Below are 19,423 nucleotides of genomic sequence, written 5' to 3'. Positions count from 1 at the left end.
AGCTAGAGGCTCAGATACCTCCTCTATTAACTCCTTGAGTGTTCTAGGATGCATTTCGTCAGGCCCTGGTGACTTGCAGGCATCTAACTTTTCTAAGTGATTTTTTACTTGCTCTTTTTTAATTTTATCTTCTAAATCTACCTTCTTCCCGTAAGCATTCACTATATTAGACATTCCTTCAAACTTCTCAGTGAAGACTGAAACAAAGAAGTCATTAAGCATCTCTGCGATTTCCAAGTCTCCCGTTACTGTTTCCCCCTCCTCACTGAGCAGTGGGCCTACCCTGTCCTTGGTCTTCCTCTTGCTTCTAATGTATTGATAAATACGGACATACAAGTAGTCGTACCCCCCATTAGAGTATCTGCATTCGCCTGGATGGTCCGAATAAACGGGTAGGGCCCCTCTAGTGGGGCAGCCGCCGATAGAATGTCCACTACTGGGTCCCCTACCTCCAGGACTTCCTCCACCTGGAGGTCCATATAGAGTGCTACCCTCCTTAGGAGGCTGAAAAATCATGGTCAGAGTCTCTGACACTACCGGACCTTGCCCAACTCGGCACCGGGGACCGGTACCGGGAGGCGTACCGGTACCTGGAACAAGATCTGGACCTGCGACCAGAGCGGTGTCGGGAGGTCGACCGAGATCTCGAGGCTTGATGTCGGGAGCGGCTACGGGAGTCACGGTGTCTGTAGCAGTGCCAGGAGCTGGAACAGTGCCAAGAGTAGCGGGTCGGCGAATGCGACACTGACCGGTGCGGCAAGTGCAACCGGTACCGAGGAGGAGAACAGCACTGTGACTGCAAGTGGCGTCGGGAGCGGGAGTGCCGACGGGACCTGGAGCGTCTGCGGGACCATGATTATGAACAGTGCCGCTCTGCTGTGCCGACAGAGGATGGTCGTATCAAGGGAGGCTTGCGAAGAGACTGTATTACCCGCACTGGTGATGCCGGGGGTTCAGGCAGCACCTGCTCTGTCATGGCAATGAGATCCCTCGCCGCTGGGAATGTCCCCGGCGTGGAGGGAACAGTAAGCTTAACCAGAGCGCATACCGGGGAGCTGTCAGGCACCGGATTCGATGGCCCTCGTGGGACCGGGATCGATGGTGCCAACGTCGTCAGTGCATTGGCAGGTGTCAATGCCGGGTGATCCGACTTAGACAGGCTCTATGGCTGTGGTGCAGGTGGCACGGAAGCAGCAGGGAGCTCAACCACGGCACGCGCCGGGGAGCAGTCAGGCACTGTATTCGATGGCCTCATGGGACCAGAATTGACGGTACCGAAGTCATCGGTGCCTCTACTGGTGTCAGGCGATCCGACTTAGACGAGCTCTCTGGCTGCGGTGCAGTTGGCATGGAAGCAGCAGGAGCAGGGAGCTCAACCACGGCGCGTGCCGGGGAGCTGTCAGGCACTGGCAGGAGGAGTCATGGGCTTTCTCGACCTCGGAGAGAGGGAGCGATGCCGAGTCGACTTCAGTGCCAGCAACGGCCGGTGCCGAGAGGCCTTGGCAGTGCCGGCGGGGTACGGTGCCGGGGAGGCGCTTCTGCCCGCCGATTGACCAGCGCTCAGTGCCGAAGCTGGAGGGGTAAGTGAAAGTCCTGCTCCATTTTGTTCTCAGCTTAAAAGCCTTGCAAATCGGGCACTTAGCTGTGAAGTGCGATTCCCCGAGGCACCTCAAACAGGAGTCGTGCGGACCTCCTGTCGGCATCGGCTTGTGGCAGGCCGAGCACGAGTTTAAAACCTGGTGAGCCAGGCATGGGCTCCAGCACCAGGTGCGGGGAAGGGGCTACTCCCCGAACCCCGCTAACTATTACTAAACTAACTATGCTAGTAAAGAAAAAACGTATAACTATATATATAAATAAAAGGATTATAACTATATACATGAGAACTACGAGTAGCTAGGGAAGTGGACATCACCAAGCCGTGCTCCACTGTTCCAACGACTGACACGGGCGGTAAGAAGGAACTGAAGGGTGGCTGGGTCGGCAGGGGTATATATCCGGCGCCATAGCGGCGCCACTCCAGGGGGCGCCCAGCAGAACCACAGAGTGTTGCTAGGGTAACAATCTTCCGACGAACGTGCACGTGGCGCGCGCACACCTAACTGGAATGCACATGAGCAACACATCTCGAAGAACAACAATTACAAAGGTGAGTAACGGTCTTATTTTAGGAAGGGATTCACCTAAGGGAGTTAGAGGCGTCTTATTTATTTTTACTAGGAGTTGGAGCCCGATTTCATTAGACTCTTTTGAAAATTCCAGCCCGAAAGTGCAGGCCTTCAACTGTGAACTCAGTCTATGCAAGTGAAATTTACTTGCTGTCAAATTAACAGTTGTCACTGGCTGCTGGACAAAATTATTTTTCCTATTCTCCTTACCAGCAGCTGGAGACAGGAAAAAAATATCCTGTCATTTTTATCCCCGTATACAAGGGGACTGCTTTGATCACAACAGTCCCAACTCCACCAATGCAACAAAATGGGGTGAATACCTGTGCTGGTATGGAAAGACTTGGAGAAACCAAATTAACAGCTAACAAAATGTCATTTGTGTATATAAATTGGGGGAGTACATATGCAGTTTCCAAGTTTGCACAGATAAATACTTCAAGGGTAAGAAAGTGAGGGCACATTAAGAATAGGTCCAAAATGTTTAGCTAAATGTGTAAAGATGAATGTAGCCAAAGGTATGCTCGCCAGTAGCACTTGGTTACTATAAAATAAATAGTAATAAATGCACAAAATAAAAGTAATCTAATGTAAGGAAAATAATCTCACTTATTTTCACCTTATTTTTCACTTACTTATACTTTGTTTTAAATGAACCATTCCATCCTTCTATTACTGATTTTGCATCTAACCAACAATAACTGCTGTCCTTCAGTGTGCTGCCAGATTTAGGATTGTCAGGGACTAAATAAAAAAACTTGTATTTAATGTCTTCTTTTCCAGGCTGCATTAGGAATTATGCAAATGGTTGAGGACACTCTCATTGAGCATGCTCATACAAAGCCCCTCCTTCCCAGTCAGCTAGTAAGATACAGAGAAGTGCAGCTTCCTGACAGTAAGTTGAATCATTTTTTCTATGTTATAAAGCAAGTAATTTAAAGCTGTTTCCTGGTGTCTTCTAATGACTTTTGAAGTGAATATTACCTGTAGTTAGTCTAGAAATCAACTTCAAAAGATTTTGCACTGTAAATCTTGCAGAATTAAATGGGAAATGTCATTATATGAAAAAAGTAGTATAGGTAGGTCTGTGACATTAATCTTTCTGTTATGCTTAGTAACTATTTTTTGTAGAACTGTAAAATAATATTTAGCTGCTTAATATATTGGAGTGTTGATGTGAAGGATGAATACAGACATGTGACTTGCACAGCAATTTGAACAAAACAACATTAAAGTAAAAATTGTTCTTTGAATGGATGCAGACATGTATTCCATTAGGGGTGTGTGTGCTTAGTGCACCAGAGATTTTGCCTAGCAATACCTGTGAGGGACAGCTCTCATGCCTCATGGCTGTGGCCCCACGCCCAGCTATCTGAGATGGCACCATCCTGACCCCTTCCCCTCAGTTGCTTCTTACCGCCCATGGCTGGAGTCAGAGTTCTATGTGGTATAACCGTACATCCTTGCAATCAGATTTAGCATAGTTTTTAATTGTATGTAGTTAGTATTTAGTGGTAGGTAGTAGTTAGTGTTAGCTTTAGTAGGTTTTTTCCCTGTTGATGCCCTCACTGGGGTTTAAAGACTGTCCTTCATGTGGGGGAGTGGTCACTAACAATGATCCCCACAGCTAGTGCCTGCTCTGGCTTGGCAAGGACCGCCTTAAAGAACATTGTTCGATCTGCAGATTGTTCAATAAAAGGACTCAGGTGGCCTGGGACTTCCACCTTGAGCAGGCCATGCAGCCTTTATCAGGCCAACAACTACCCTCACCCTCAGGCTTAGCGTGTGGGAGCAGGTGCTTCTCTGAAGAGGTAGAGAAGCTGTTCCCTGTCAACTGTGCCGATGAAATGTCACATAAGACCAACCACGACCACTGTAGTTCTCGGGGTAACACTTCTGCCTCCTTCAGGAAAAGCGCAGACTGACATGGAGCTGGTGGTGGTGGGCAGGAAGACATGGGTGCCTGTGACCCTTCCCCAGTACTGAGTGGGAAGGTCAGAAACCACCCCCAGGCATCGGTTGAGTCTGTTACCGATGAGGGAGATGCCAGTACAGACTGTGTTTATTCGTCAGCGTACCAGGCAGCTGCAGACCTCCTTTGCCTTTTGGTCCCAACCTCACCACTGGTCTAGGACTTTTCCAGGTCTGTGCCATCTATAGCACATCCAATGGAGCGAGCCACTGAATCCTCATGCCTGTTGGCACCACATCCCAGCACTGCTCTTCCAGTAGTAGGGATAGTGGTGGTATCAGAATCAGTTAGGGGACCGCAGTGCCAGGAACCTCCTCTGCACTTCTGCAGTCGGCACCACACATGCTTCCCTTATCTGAGCCCTCCCTTATTCTACACAGTCAAAGTGAGAGCCCTGCCTCATTCTGTACTAGGTATTAATGTCCACATTGAATGATGAGAGCTCCTGGAGAACAACTTTCATTTTTTGCACTTGTACACTCAGTGAAGTGCTGCTCCCTTCGCTTCGTTGAGTAAAGTGTAGTTTCTATCCAAATAACTTCTTGCCATGTCCAATAGCTGATTATTTTTTAACCTATGGTGATTTTACAGAATTTATTTATAGTAGTCAATTTTTGTGCACTCTCCAAAAAGTCAAGATTTAAGCTATAATTACTACGGAGATTGAGGACAATTCCTGAGAATATGTACGAATAGATAGTTAATGTACAGCTAAAGGCCATAATCTCTAGCTGATCATTAGCCTATAGGAAATGCCTTGTACCAAAGAAGCTATTGGTATTACTTATTGAATTACTTTTAATGCTTATAAATCTGTTGGATTGACTGTCGTAGAAATTGAAGTCTTCTGTTTAGAGAACAAATAAAGCACAGGAGAGGCAGTGCAAGCGTCCCCTTCAATCACACAAATGTACCTCAACCCTGATCCATAGGGATATGATGGGCGCAGTAGTCTCCAAGTCTAATCAGTGGGAAATCAGCAGGTGCATTTGAGATCGTTATAAGAGAGGAGGCATCGGCATGGTGTTCTCTGCGAGGACCCTTTGCTTTTGGAATACACTTACCCATGTGACTCTCCAGGCTAGGATTTGTTAACCTTGTAAACATACTATAAAAATCTTTCTCCCACAGGTTGGTGAACATGTTGCCTGATTACACTGCTCTACAGCCAAAATGCTTCTGAAATAAATGTAGTCCAACTTTACTAATTCTGGGTCACTGAGAACAAAAATGATGCTTAAAGTTGTTGATTGGCTCTAGTTTTCAAGATATGCTATTGGGTCAGTATATACGACCCTTGACTTGGGAATGGCGGAGGATAAGTGAGTTATTAAGGGAAGGGATCTCAATTTAAAGCAGAAATGACTAAAATACATCTTTGACTCGATCTATGAATAAATCTATGACTGGGTTTGGACAGTACTTGCTTTTTAGGCAAAACAATGAATGATGCAATCTGAAGCTGGTATTGCGTCATACATGATCTGAACTGCATCCTGTTATTCCTAGAAGTCATGGATGATGCAATCATAATGAAGCATACATCACTCTGCTGAATAAATTGCCCTATATCAGCTCTAGAAATCATACAGTGTTGTGCTCTCTTATTTGTCAGTGTTTGATTTTGCAAAGGGACACATTTCTGTTGAGCCAAAGTGAGCAGAGATGCCTTGTACTTGTGTGAACAGTGCAGATAACTTCTGCTTTGTTTGTGGTGAAGTGACTTTTGCATCATGAAAGCGCAGTATAACCACTATGGTTAAGAAAGCCTATCACCTTTATTTTGGCCTCAAAATTGGAGATCAGTGCAAGAGGTGGGCCCCACACATATGCTGCAACACTTGTGCAACAAATCTTCGCTAGTGGTTGAACAGGAAAAGGAAATCTGTGCCTTTTGCAGTGCCAATGATTTGGAGAGAGCCAACAGATCATACCAGCAATTGTTACTTCTGCATGGTGCCTCCAGTTGGGAAAGATGTGTCAAAGAAGAAAAAGTGGACTGTGCATTATCCAAACATTCCATCAGCTATACGCCCAGTACCCCACGGAGAAGGACTGCCGGTTCCTGATGCACCAGAATCCTTCTCACTCGAGTCAGACGAGGAAGAGGATGAAACTTCTAGTCCTGAACTATAAATGTCACAAGACCCGCATTTTCTCCCATCCTCCTCCTCCTCTGAACCACACCTCATAACACAAGGTGAACTGAATGACCTTCTCAGGGATTTGGAACTACCCAAGAGTAAGGCAGAGCTGTTGGGCTCCAGACTACAGCAGTGGAATCTCCTGGCAGGCTGGACAGTGACAAGAGATGCTCCATTTAATGAATACAAGAGACAAGCCAAGAAGCGCTGAGTAGACACTGAATAGGACTAAACTATGTACATAATAGTTTTTTGCCTTTTGTTTCATAATAAATTTTATTTATATAACCCTTTTTGCTGATTTTTAAAGTGTTACATAAACAGGACAGGTGAAATATTATCATGTAAAGCAACCATAAACACATGAAAAGACCTAGGTTTACAATTTATGATTAAAACTCGACTATCTACACAATGTACATAGACATAAAACGTAAAAACTTAAATATCTTAGAAACAGTAGCCAATCAGTTGTTTTAATTGTCATATTTGAATTCAGCACATCAAAATACATAATAAATATCACATTTTATCTCTGAAGCAGATGACTTCTCAAACTGTAGACCAGTGTTATTAATCGAAGATTTGCTTTGAATCTGTCTTTTTCTTGTAATCAGATTCTGTCTGCAGCTAGACTGTCTGTTTTTTCTACTTGGACTCTATTTGGGAAGGTGTGTGTATGAGAGAGAGCGCCTAATTACTTTAACTTTCTCTTTTAGGAGGTTGGTTTGTCTATCAACAGAGGAATGAAGTTCATAACAACTGTGGCATAGAAATATATTACCAAACAGATATGCAGAGTACCTCTGAGAATGTGTTTTTGGAGCTCTTCTGTCAAATTATATCAGAGCCTTGCTTCAACACTCTGCGTACCAAGGAACAGTTAGGTGAGTTTTCCCCGGGTTATCCTCTATATCTCAGTAATAAATAAGGATAAGTATGATGATAGACTTTCTATAGCTCTGCTTCTACCCTGCTCCCTGACTGCCATTTAAAGGACATTTTGGTAAATAAAAGTTATTTTAACTAATGAAGACCCCAAAGACTATACAGTTCACAAAGGTAATCTGAGATGAAAAAAGCATAGCTTTTAAGATCAAGACTGAAATATTTGAAGACTGCCTCACTCCAGAAAAAAATGGTGTCTTAGTGGCTGTACAGAAACCATCTCCTCTAAAGAAAAGCTTCAAAAACAGACTCCAACAAGAAACAGTTGAACTGGAATTAATTTGCAAACTAGAAACCATTAACTTGGTCTGGAATGGAGACTGGGAGTGGCTGGGTCATTAAACAAATTGAATCTATTTCCCTATGTTAAATATCCTCACACCTTTTTGTCAACTGTCCGAAATGGGCCGTCTTGATTATCACTACAAAAGTTGTTTTTTTTCTCCTGCTGATAATAGCTCATCTTAATTAATTAGCCTCTTAGAGTTTGTATGGCAACTTGCACCTTTTCTTGTTCTCTGTATGTATATCTTCTTACTGTATGTTCCATTCTATCCATCTGATGAAGTGGGCTGTAGCCCACGAAAGCTTACGCTTATGCTCAAATAAATTTGTAAGTCTCTAAGGTACCCCGTTCTTTCATCTAAAGCTGTGAATGACAGGAGAGAGTGGGATTATTAGATCAGCTTCCCAAAGCTAAATGACTGCCAGAAGAAAACTGAGCAATACTGACAGAGGATCAGTGACACTGCCTTTATGGGAAGTGGTAATCAATAATGCTTACAAATCCCTAGGTATGACTCATGGTTAGTAAGGATATGACTGCACATGTATCAGAGCTAATTCAAATGAAATTTTTCACCAATACCTCTACACTCTGATTCCTCTCCCAGGTCAGAGACAGAGCCACTGTTTGCCCATGCTTTATCCAGCGGCTGCTCTTAGATTTGGCAGAGACACTACCACACGAGAGAGCTTAAATTATGAAATTGCAACAAAATGAAAAAAATGAAGCCTCACAGTCTTCTAGCTGAGTTCCTTAAACTGCATTCACTAAACTTGTCGCTCCGTTAGGCGGGTGTTTACAATAGTAAAACCACTCTTCCTTTCCCAGAACTGTCATTGCCCTTTCTTCCACAACACACACTACACATGGAATGGTCTTTTTTAGATGGCATGCCAGGCTGCAAATCAAACGTTTTAAACAATCACTTTCAGCTTAATACCTACAAATAATTCTTTGGAGCATGAACTATATCCATATCCTCCTTAGTACAGTATATAGTACATTTTGGGTGCTACTGTAATAACAATAAAACCTGTTATGTTGATAGAACTTTTCATTATGAAGGATCTTATCCTTAGGTAAACTAATGCTATGTTTGAAGGAGAAGTGACCAACAATATAAGCAGTATGGTGTGGGGGGGGGAACATTGCATGAAAATGCAGAATACCAAGCACAAAATGCCTTGCTAGGCTGAGTAAAGACTTTGAGTAAGTCCCGCTTGCCACCCAGTATTTAAAATATAATGTAAGTTATCAACTTGGAAATGAATATTAATTTGGAGATATAAAAAAAGCTAGTAAAAGACCAATAGGGTTCTAACTTAAACCTATGTAAACATGGACATAAACAATTAAGGGATCACATTTCTAGTATCTAGGCACAGGTCTGTACAGCTGCATAATGTTACAGATGGGGGTCCATTGTGTGTAATATAGGTTTTAGCCAAATATTAGAGGTTTGATCATTTTACTAAGAATTTCCCTATTTGTATGGATTTCAACAAGGATCACTGGCCTTCCTCTGTCTTGAGAATCTTAAGTTTTAAACCATAGTGATATTTTTCAGTATATAATACATTGAGAGAGTAGTACAGCTCTATAGAGGAAACAACTGCTGGAATGTTAATCATAACATGGCTACAGGAACTGATAAATCAGGGGTTCTCAAACTGGGGGTCGGGACCCCTCAGGGGGTCGCGAAGTTATTACATGGGGGGTCTCGAGCTGTCAGCCTCCACCCCAAACCCTGCTTTGCATCCAGCATTTATAATGGTGTTAAATATACAAAAAACTGTTTTTAATTTATGAGAGGTCACACTCAGAGGCTTGCTATTTGAAAGGGGTCACCAGTACAAAAGTTTGAGAACCGCTGTGATAAATGAATAGGACCACTTAGTAAAATTCCGTTTTATAGTCGATAGAATGAATTCCAAAATCATTCCAGTGCATTGCTGTGTGTAAATTGCACACAGTTGTACCAAACCTCAGTGATGAAGGTTTAACATGGAAAAATTACTTCAAAATGAGACTGTTCCAGTGCTCTGGGTTTGTATGTGTGTAATGAAAGTTTTTATAAAACTGAGAAGTAGTAACTAGATATAAATAGTAGATCTAAGTAATTATTCTGAATGCTCAACCTAATAACACTTATTATCTGAGTATCAGAAACTAATAATGAAAAACAACCTTTCTTCCTTCTTTTTTTTCCGCTTTCTCTAGGGCAACCACATCCATTTCAGGAAAATAAAAGATAACTTTGAAAAATACAAGATGTAGCTTATATTTTTGAACACTGCAATGTTTTATTCATGGAATCATACAAAATGTAAAATCATAGATTCATTTCTAGTGTGTGACACTTCAAATAACTTGCTAAAATATGGGACAGGGTGTGTTGCCTGTTGACAAATAAGGAACAAGTATCAGAGGGGTGGCCGTGTTAGTCTGGATCTGTAAAAGCAGCAGAGTCCTGTGGCACCTTATAGACTAACAGAAGTTTTGGAGCATGAGCTCGAGTGAATACCCGACAAAGTGGGTATTCACCCACGAAAGCTCATGCTCCAAAACGTTTGTTAGTGTATAAGGTGCCACAGGACTCTTTGCTGCTTTTACAAATACGGAACAGATGGTCACGGTATCCTACATTGTTAGTAGCCACAATTCACTGAAGAGAAGGCAAACTGAGACATTTTTACTGGACATAGATATAGATGTATTTTACCAGTTGCAATTTTTTCTCTTTTCTCAAGGTTACATTGTGTTCAGTGGTCCGCGACGGGCTAATGGCATACAAGGACTGGATTTTATTATTCAGTCAGAAAAACAACCGCACTATTTAGAAAGCAGAGTTGAAGCTTTCCTAAAAACTATGGAGAAGTGCATTGAAGACATGTCAGAGGAGGCTTTCCAGAAACATATCCAAGCTTTAGCAATTCATCGTCTAGACAAACCAAAGAAGTTGTCTGCAGAGTGTGCTAAATACTGGGGAGAAATAATTTCCCAGCAATATAACTTTGACAGAGGTAAGAAAAACAGAAAATTGTTTGTCAGATGACAATGTGAAATTGAGGGCTGAAGTGCTGAAACATACTGTTAGTTCCACTTGTACTTAAATAATAACAGTTTAATGACTGAAAATTCTTGCATTTCTCTTATCTGCTTGTCATAGAAATTTACACAGAAATATTCTCCAGGAATCTCTTAGAGACACAGTCGATAACTTGAAAGGCAAGAAAAAAAGAGGAGTCAAATATACTTTGCATTTTCAGTAAAGATAATGGGTGAAATTCTGGCCTCACTGAAGTCAATGGCATAACTCCTGTTGACTTTAACAGAGGCACTATTTCACCCAGTATATTATAAACCACACAAGGGACCCCACTCGGAATGTTTAACAATTTAATTCAGACTGTTCAGGCTATTAATGAATGCAGCTATATAAAAGAGACAGTAACGCTTCTCTTACAATTGGAAAACTTACAGATTCCTAGGGTGACCAGACGTCCCGATAAAATCGATTTTGAGGAGTTTGTCCCGCGTCCCGACCAGAGTATGGTTGGGACGCCATTCTGTCCTGATATTTTGTTTCCTGGTCTTCAGCGCAATTTAGCGGAGAATCCTTCAGTCGCACACGGTCTTCAGCAGTATTTTGGCGGCCGGTGCGACTGTCTTTGGCGGCAAGCTTTATTACCCACCACCAAAATACAACGGAAGACTGTCCACAACTGAAGGGCTCTCTGCCGAATTGCCGCCAAATTCTCGGCCGGCGAGTGTAATGAAGGAAAAAAAAATGTCCCCCTTCGGCAGTCCCGATATTTTCCCCTTAACATCTGGTCACCCTACAGGTTCTGCGCTGATATTAACACTGTAGGCCCAGATAAGTAAGTATGTTTAAAAAGTTCTGTATCACTCATTTTTAAAAGTAACATTTGATTGCAAATTGTTTACAGCTGCACTGAATAGGAGTCAATTTATTAGCGACATAATTTTTTGCCTTTTGTGCATAATTTTATGCATTTCTGTGTGGTGTGAGTGCTTTTAGTGTTTCTACCCTGGGAGAGATCCAGTAGGATACCTGCGTTTGCAGTATTTGTCAGAGGACATTCATAGTGAAGGACTCTATGCTCTGAAAGTTACTCTCCCCCTTGACTGGACAGAGCACACATTTATTGATCTTCAGTTCTTTTTTGCAGAGTTCCATGAACCAATAAAGTGGGCCAACTGTGTTAAAGGATTGGATATATGATAGGAGGCATTAAATATTGACTTTGTGTCAGCCTGAATTATTTTGTATGTATTTTTAAAGATTGTACTACATGTGCACCTAGTGCCTGTGATAGGTGCAGTCATGGTTATCTTGCACAGTCCTTATGACAGTGCAGACATTCTTAGCCTTTACCATAGGCTTTTTCCTTGCTAAAATTTTCCACTGTTTCTGCTACCAGTGCAGCTCTACTAGTGCTGGCAAGAGTGGGAGCACTAGTGTAGGCCACAGCTTGTGTCTGAACCACCATGTTGTCTGTCTCTGTTCTGAGCAGGCCTAGATGTCACTCTAAGATTTAATCTTATATTCTAAAGGTTACAAACATTACAGGAGAGGTGTTTAGGGTGAGAATAATAGTAGTCTCACTGAAAATAAATTAAAAATAATTTATATCAATATGGAAACATTTATCTTCTAGATCATCCGTTTAAACTATATATTTTTTTCTTTTCACCAGCAAGTCCATAATCTTTTTCTGAAATTTTCTGAGCTAGATAGCGTATCATTTTTTATTACTACTTAGTACAGCTTGACACAGAGAAAGCTAAATTGGTTTTGCGATAAAAAACATGTTTCTCTCCCACTCCTCCCAAAAGGAAAAGAGAAAAAGAAAAGGAATGGAATATTCTAGTTTAGATTTTGGCTTTGTTCGTTATTTACTTAGTAAACACTTTAAAATCCAATTTATGACAAGAAAGATAAATCATTTTGACAGTTAAAACATATATTATCTTCTCAAATAAAAGACTTGTCAGATTTTAGGTTTTAGGGCCAGATCTACTCTGCCTTATGTTTGGTGTGTCTGAACGTTACTGCTCAGAAGTACAGTCTCCAACCTTCCTTTGATCTGTACACTCTGTGGCCACCTTTCCCACTGTAGCCTTCTGCACTGCTTTCCATTCAACATGCTGTCCTGTCACAGTACCAAGTTCAGCTTTGTTGGGGTAGTCAGTGTCCTATGAGAAACTGCTTTAACTGTGTATCCTCCAGTAGTGTCCTATACATTGGCCTTAGTACAACTTTCAGAAAACACTTTTTGAAAGGAGTGAGGGCCCTTGGTATACTGGCAATGAGATGTTATTCCAGGTGTAAAAAGTGACAGAGTCCTGTGGCACCTTATAGACTAACAGACGTATTGGAGCATAAGTGTCTGATGAAGTGGGTATTCACCCATGAAAGGTTATGCTCCAACACGTCTGTTAGTCTATAAGGTACCACAGGACTCTTTGTCACTTTTTCCAGAGCTAGACTAACACAGCTACCCCTCTGACACTATTCCAGGTGCAGGGAGCAGCCTGAAAATTCCTACTCTCTGCTGCTTTTTTATCTGGGGTAGAAGCTTTACACCTTTTCTGTCCTACTTTCCAGTGCCTCAGATGTCTCCATCCTTAGCCTTCTTGTTCATATAGCTTCTCTCTCTAGGATGACTCATGGCTATCTGTAACTTTATCCTTGATCATCTCCTCTATACAGATGATACCCAGTTCTTTATTTCCCTTGACTTGTTCCCTGATCCTTTTAGTTCCCATCTACCTACATTGATGTAGAAGAATTTAGTAGAAGGTTTTTGTGTAACTAAAATTGACAAAAATGGAAGTTAGTCAACTCATGCAAAGGGGGAACATGTCCTCTCTTTTTCCCATGTTTCTTACTCTTTCACACCACGTGATTCAAACTTAACTTTCCTCTAAAGGCTATAAGTCTGAATCATCTTTGTTACCAAACTTTTTTTCCCACCCGTGTTTACTTATCACCATCCCAACCAGGGCAATATCTGTTCAGTTATTTTCACTGGCTTCCCATGATTTCTGAATTCAATTAAAAATTCAATTCTGTTTTAAAAAACTCACCATGGACTAATGCCAATCTGCTTCTGACTTTTTAGTCATGTATTTATCACCCTGCATGTTTTAATTCTTAAATTGGATCCTCCTGCCTCACAAGTCTCATTTGAAGGTTGCTCTTTCTTTTATGCTGCCCCTTGTGGTAGACTCTGTTTCTGTAATAATTACACTTCTATAGTGGCATTATACCATGGACTTACATACATTTCAATGTATCTATATTTAGCAGTGTCCTATAGCTACTAAGTCACCTCCTTTGCAAAACTAATTTATAAGACCTTCCTGTTCACTTTGGACCACACTTCATACTGAAGACCATGCAGATTTTCTTTCTTTTATTATATATTTTAAAACTCATGCTATCTTGTTGTTTCCTAAATAAAAGGTTACCTAAGTATAGTAAATGTGAATGAAAAGCCATTTATTAAATCAGTATCACTTATGAATTTTATTCATTCTTTTTTTGAAGATGGAGTTCAGAAATAGATATGCCTTTTTGGAAACTGAATACTATTCAGTTTTTTTGTTTGTTTTTATTTAAGCGTGTGCTGTTTTCTAGTCCTTTTATAGCACATTTAATCAAAATGGGCTCATTTTGTGTAATTCTTTAAAGCTTCCACTGCTATTTATTTTTCATAGACTCAAATAGTAGCTTGTAAGTCAAGAATGAATAGCATATCATTTGCACTGTCTAAATTTGAAAGAAAAGTACTTTGAAAAATAACTAGCTATTTTGTACAGACTTGTTTTAATTAAAACTTATTGTTCAGATAACATTGAAGTGGCGTATCTAAAGACCCTGACCAAGGATGATATCATACAGTTCTATAAGGTAAGTTAGTCAAATATTTAGAACTTTATCACTAAGAAACATAGGCACTAAAGGAAAATATGCTTGGAATTATTCGTGTGAATTATAAGTTAGTACGTTTATGCCTGTCTTATAAAGGTAACATGATTGGTCCAGATGTCTTAATATTACAGTTCAGAGTTAATGTGGAACTATTCATTTACAAACTCCTGATGATTTCAGTGGGAATTTGCATATCTAATGGGAGTATGGCTCCCCTGCCCCAGTGATTTGCCTGACTGTAGTCATGTATTGCAACTCACATTAGCATGACAACCGTAATAACAACACTATATATATATCCAGTATTAGAAATTGTAAACATGTTTCTTCTTTGAGTGCTTGTTCATGTCGATTCAAATCAGGTGTGTGCGGACCACGTGCACAGTTGCGGAAAATTCCCCCCCCCACCCGCAAGCCAGCAATGATGCCAACATTTGCCAACAGTTTTTCTTCCACGGCAAGCTGACAATGATGTGCGTTTCCACATTGCCAAGTCAGTGATGCCCGGCACTGAAAAGGGTGCACTGTCCTGATTCCTGGCACCGCTCGGATTCCCAGCGTCGCTCTCGCTTGCGGCACTGGTTGAACTTGAGGCACCAGTCCCTGGATTTTTGATGCTAAACCATTTATTCGCCTCACATTTTGTGATGAGACTGGAAGTTCCTTTTCCAGAGATGACAAAGAGCTCTGTGTGGCCCAAAAGCTTGTCTCTCTCATCAACAGAAGTTTGTCCAACAAAAGATACTCCCTCACCCACCTTGTCTCTCTAATATACTGCAACCAACACAGCTACAACTACACTACACACATCAATTAGTTAAACATACAGAGACCTGTTTAAAAATCAAAGACAGCAAATAAAAAATTACGAAGAGATTTCTTTAACAGATGGTTAATAAGTGATAACCTATGTGATTGTCCAAGGTACCAGTATTTGTGGAATCCTACTCCATCCAGTTGGAATAGATTTCTTTCTATCCATTTTAATGTTTGTACTAATACACAGTGCATGATTATCCAGTTGTCCCAGGATGCGGGAGGGGACACTAGAAACATTTACGTAGTTAGGTGAGCTGGTCCAACTGACTTTGACATCTGTGCTCAGGGTTGATGTGCTTCCCCAAGACTGCTGGGCTCTGCCATTACAGCTCTGTAGAAACTTTGTAGGACCAAAGATCTAGTGTGTAATCCTGATTCCATAGAAATCAATAGCAAAATTCCCGTTGATTTCTGTGGAGCCAGCATTTCACCCCTTGTTCCTTGGGGCTTTTTAACTTCACAAGACTGAATCTCTCATGCAGCTCTATTCTGAAATCATTAAGAGCTGTGAAGGACTGGAACTTTGGTTAGATTTCCAGGGACAAGCGCAACATGGGTTCAAAGAACCAAAATTTGACTATAACATTAATTACCACTAAAGTTGCACATTAAATGGTTGTCTTCCCTTTGTAATATGTAGACAAGATAGGGCTTCCTTTCCTGATTGCAGCTAGCTGTCACTTAGATTCTGTTGTGGAATAACTGACCTTGCTGCTTTCTGCAGGAGATGTTGGCAGTAGATGCTCCCAGGAGACACAAGGTATCCGTACATGTCCTTGCAAGGGAAATGGATTCCTGTAAGTATTGTATTGTGTAGTTTTTTTAATTTATTCCTGTTCAAGTCAGACAATACAGCAGTGTGTTGTGCAGTACAAGTCCAATGCACTATGAAACCAAATTCTGGAAAGGTTTATGTCTTCTTGGAGGGAGGTATTTTCACCCAGGTATTTTCCACACAAATATTTAAAAATAGTTTGAGGGAAATTCAGATAGTTGTGGGTTTCCAGCCACAATAAAGAAGATGAGCCTGCCATTCCTTCACCCATTCTGAAGTGTCTGGCTATGTTACAGTGGTATGTCCTAAAATGTACAGCTTCTATTTTTATAACAAGACACTAAAAAGAACCTGTAAACACTTTGCTCTGCAAAATAAAATATACCTATTTAGTATGTTCGTATAGAAATGGAATAGACTGTTCTGATCAAGAGCAAAATGTCGGTCTGTTGTTGGGGCATTTCTGAGGAAAGAAAAATATAAATCTCCAATTGGTAATATGAAACATATTATTCTATACTTGAAATACATATACTAATAATTTTGTTTAGATTTTATTTCCAATTAATTAACTAATCAGTTGGAAAACAGACTGAGTTGTCATTTATTATTAACTATCCTGTTCCTCTCTAGAGTTAATATGTAAAAAATAAAAAATGATTTCAGTAATTATCTGCAAGATTGATGACGAATTTTCCGCTATTTTGTGGAAAATCATTTGTCAGTTTGCATCAGGTTGTGTGTACGTTGTGACTCTGAGGCTCTAAGATAACTTTCCCATCTCTAACTTCCATGACTGACTGATTTTCATTAAGTTCTTTTAGCTGATAATAAAATGCATGAGTAGGAAGAACATAAATATGCTTTTAAAATGTAAATTAAATTAGAGTGATCTGCCACCTTTTTCCAAGGGAGTAATAGTTGTAGGATGTTGGTAGCCCCTGGAAAATGCATAGGGAACACAGATGTATGATTGTTGTAACTGGCCATGAGATGTTATCCTTGCTTCACACAAATTCAGTCAATGGTATATGTAGCTATCAATTAAATACTGATTCTTATAGAAGGTGATTAGAAGTGGCATTGACTAGTGTTCACAAAGTCTTTTATTTAAAAACACTTTTAACTATTTATTGATCCGGGATATTTAATAATATAAATTAGTTGGTGGGTTCTGCTAAGCAAACACTACAGGAAGGGATCTTGAAATTCATAAACTGTACTTTTAGCTATTTGTCTAGCTTTTAAGAAGTAGTTTCTTTGAGAAGATATTTTAGAAGCTGCAGTCTTTCTAAGTTAATTTTGTTTAATAGGTCCTGTTGTTGGAGAATTTCCAAGCCAAAATGACGTAAATCTGGCACCAGCACCCCCTTTGCCACAGGTAAAAAAAAAAAAAAAAAAAAAGATACTAAAAATTATTTGATAGTATAGAAAAATGAGCATTGAGTGAGGGTACAGACAGTTTGAAATCCTGCCTGTGACATTATCATTACAAATCGAGGTTCAGGCTCACAACTGTCCAGAGCTTCTACGTTTTTACAAATATGTTGCCTGCTTCTGTATGTGTGGATTTTATCCTGTGTTTTGAAACAGAATAGGAAACTTCTGCTTTATGCTGGGCTTTCCGGTTGCCCTTGTCCCTATTAATCCATTGTAGAAGCAGTAAATGGAAGTGGGTAATTGTATGCTGAGGACCTACACTATAGAAAAAATATATTATAAATAAAGTCTGAAATAATTTAGAATAAATCTGAAAGTTTTGATTGGGTTTAAAGCTTAAAAGCCATTTTATTAGGTTGTGAGTGTAATAGTAACACTGATATATTTTTGAGGAACTGATGATGATCTGATATTTCAGGGCAAAAGAGAGCAAATAGGATTTGTGCGTATATGGATAGAACAGTTAAGTGATAAAATCTGAAAGTGAGCAATTTCTCATGTTTTATTTGACACTGAGCAAAGGTTTTTCTTCTTTGTTTGTTTTTTTCAAATAAACTTCTCTGCAGCCTGATGTGATTCAAAATATGACAGAGTTCAAACACAGTCTACCACTCTTTCCGTTGGTGAAACCACATGTCAATGTCATGGCTTCAAAACTGTGAAGAATCCCAATGGATGAAGAAATGCAAAGGGATCAATTTCAAGGAATTTCATTATGAACAAACATCTTAAAGATTATTAGGATAAACAATCCTGTCCATTCTGAGAGTCCCTGATTCACTCTTGGTTCATTCATCATTAATGGTGTGATAAGGATACAGAGAATTAGAAAATTAGTTGTAGTCATGTGTCATTTATATTACAAAACAACTGTTGAAAACCAAAATCAACCAGAATATTAAAGGCTCTTGTAGATGAGTATATTTTTAAAATAGTATATCCCTTAAAATTATCATTTTGATAACGGAATTTGAAGAAGCCTCCAGACGAAATTGATGTTGCTTAAAATATCCATGTTGTTCTTGCAAAAGGCCATTGAAAATAGCTCTATAATAATTTTGTCAGGAAAAAAGTATTAAGCCTTTTTTGGGGGGAGGGAGGAGCAAAACTTTTCATAAAAAGGAAGCTTTGACATTTTTTGAAGGATAAAGTGTTGAATGATACCTTCTTTTTTTAATTGATCCTCAATGCAACCAACTTGTTTTCTATTTAAGAGTTAAGTAGATCAGTGGAAAAGAGGAAATCTTGCAACAAAATAATAAACAAGGGAGTTGTCTTTAACAGAAGAAGAGTAATTCAATATATTGGCATGGTTTTAATCTTTATATACAAATTTGGGAACATTTTATATTCAAACTAGTAAAATGCTGGAAACACTTGGGTAGTCCATCTTATTTTTGTGAGTGCTCTGCTTGTCTCTTGATTGTTAATACCTCATTCAATTTCTCAGGGTTGCTCTGAGTTGTTTCCTTCTGGTTGAATAATAAATTTTTATTTTATTTTTAAATTGATATCACTTTTGTTTCCAGTTCATAAATTGGATGAGGTCACCAATGTTTTTTTGCCCAGTATATTGTTATATTAGGTCTCTATCCAGCAAAACATTTAAAAATGTGCATAACTATAAGGATGTGCATAAGTGCTTCACTAGATCACAGCCTCAGGTTTTGACATAAGCACAGATCAAGGCCATGGCTACACTGGAGAGTTGCAGCGCTGGTGATGGGGTTACAGCCCTGCAACTCAGTATGTCTCCACACTCACAAAGCACAGCCAGTGCTGCAACTCCCTGGTTGCAGCGCTGGCTGTACACCTGGTCTGCCTCGGGTGTAGCGATTCCAGCGTTGGTGATGCAGTGGTGATCATCAAGTGTGGACACCAACAGCGCTTTTATTGGCCTCCAGGGTATT

General features: G+C 40.2%; 1 pseudogene; it reads left to right on the top strand.

Moving 5' to 3' along the window:
- LOC127042115 (insulin-degrading enzyme-like) overlaps positions 1-19,020 on the top strand; it is a 48,600-nt pseudogene extending 29,580 nt beyond the window's left edge.
- Positions 19,021-19,423: the final 403 nt, after the last annotated feature.

Source organism: Gopherus flavomarginatus, unplaced genomic scaffold, assembly GCF_025201925.1.
Source record: "Gopherus flavomarginatus isolate rGopFla2 unplaced genomic scaffold, rGopFla2.mat.asm mat_scaffold_267_arrow_ctg1, whole genome shotgun sequence".
NCBI classification, from domain to species: Eukaryota; Metazoa; Chordata; order Testudines; family Testudinidae; genus Gopherus; species Gopherus flavomarginatus.
This window is presented reverse-complemented; position numbering and strand designations above follow the sequence as displayed.